The 1,025-nt window shown below is 49.0% G+C and overlaps 1 protein-coding gene across 5 annotated transcripts in view; it reads right to left on the reverse strand.

The window, feature by feature from the left end:
- The window catches only part of LOC137532579 (NACHT, LRR and PYD domains-containing protein 3-like), a 1,034,343-nt gene extending 1,033,770 nt beyond the window's left edge, over positions 1–573 (reverse strand). For 4 of the 5 annotated variants that reach the window (XM_068253266.1, XM_068253275.1, XM_068253249.1 and 1 more), the window contains exon 1: positions 491–573. The gene's annotated coding sequence lies outside the window, so the exon portion shown is untranslated. The remainder of the gene's footprint in view (positions 1–490) is intronic. The other variant, XM_068253257.1, reaches the window with a different exon arrangement.
- Between the last annotated feature and the right edge of the window lie 452 nt (positions 574–1,025).

Here is a 1,025-nt window from a genome sequence, read left to right on the forward strand (position 1 = left end):
GTGTGTTGGCACTAGAGCATTCAGAGGGTCTGTATGCAGAGAAACAGGTGATATATCAGAGCAGCTGGTGAGTGTAGAGAAGCGACAGGAGGGCAGCTTCTTCTGTTGGCCTGATGGCTGCATACCTCCCAACTTTTAGAGATGAGAGAGAGGGACGCTTAAGACACGCCCCTGCCACGCATACCATAAAGATGCTTCATTTTCCTCCATAGTAACATTTTACAATTAGTAATGTAAAGGATGGAAATACAGTTTAGAGCCAAACAAACACACTTTTTAGTAGAGAAATATATGTAGTACATAGAAAGAGGGACAAATGAGGAGGATAGAGGGACAGTTGGGAGCCACACCCCCTGCAGTCACCGGGGCCAGAGCAGCTACTCCCCGTACTGCAGAGGCCTCGCTGGCGCTGTGTGTATTACAGTAACAGGTACACTGATAACACCTCATAGCCGCTATAAACTCCTGAGGAGGGGGCGGGGCGACTCACCTGCACTCTCCTCACCTCACAGGCCGCTCCACACAATAGCTTCACTTTCTACTGCAGACACTCCCTCAGCCAGACATCCCGCTCTAACTGCGCCGCCCAATCACAGCGCACAATGCAATCCTTCACCCAATCACAGCGCGCTATATATCACCCAATCACAGCGCGCTATATCATCCTTCATCCAATCACAGCGCGCTATATCATCCAATCACAGCGCACTATATCATCCTTTATCCAATCACAGCGCAGCACCAGGCCCAATCACAGCGGCGCCTCATACAGCTATGATGAAAAGGAAGTTGCGGTCAAACAACAAGCGTAAAGCGGCGTATTAAGCTGACGCCACTGCGTCTCCTACTCATCGTGATCGTATACTTACAATTGCATGGTAAGGAGCGTAGAACGTGACTGAGGAGCCAGGAGAGGAGAAGAATTACAATCAATGATTTTCATCCAATAACGGGGCTATCCACTCTGATAATCGGATATAACAGGTCAACCACCACCAACAGCTCCACATATCACCTCTAATACA

Source organism: Hyperolius riggenbachi, chromosome 1 (assembly GCF_040937935.1).
Source record: "Hyperolius riggenbachi isolate aHypRig1 chromosome 1, aHypRig1.pri, whole genome shotgun sequence".
In the NCBI taxonomy this organism is placed as follows: domain Eukaryota; kingdom Metazoa; phylum Chordata; class Amphibia; order Anura; family Hyperoliidae; genus Hyperolius; species Hyperolius riggenbachi.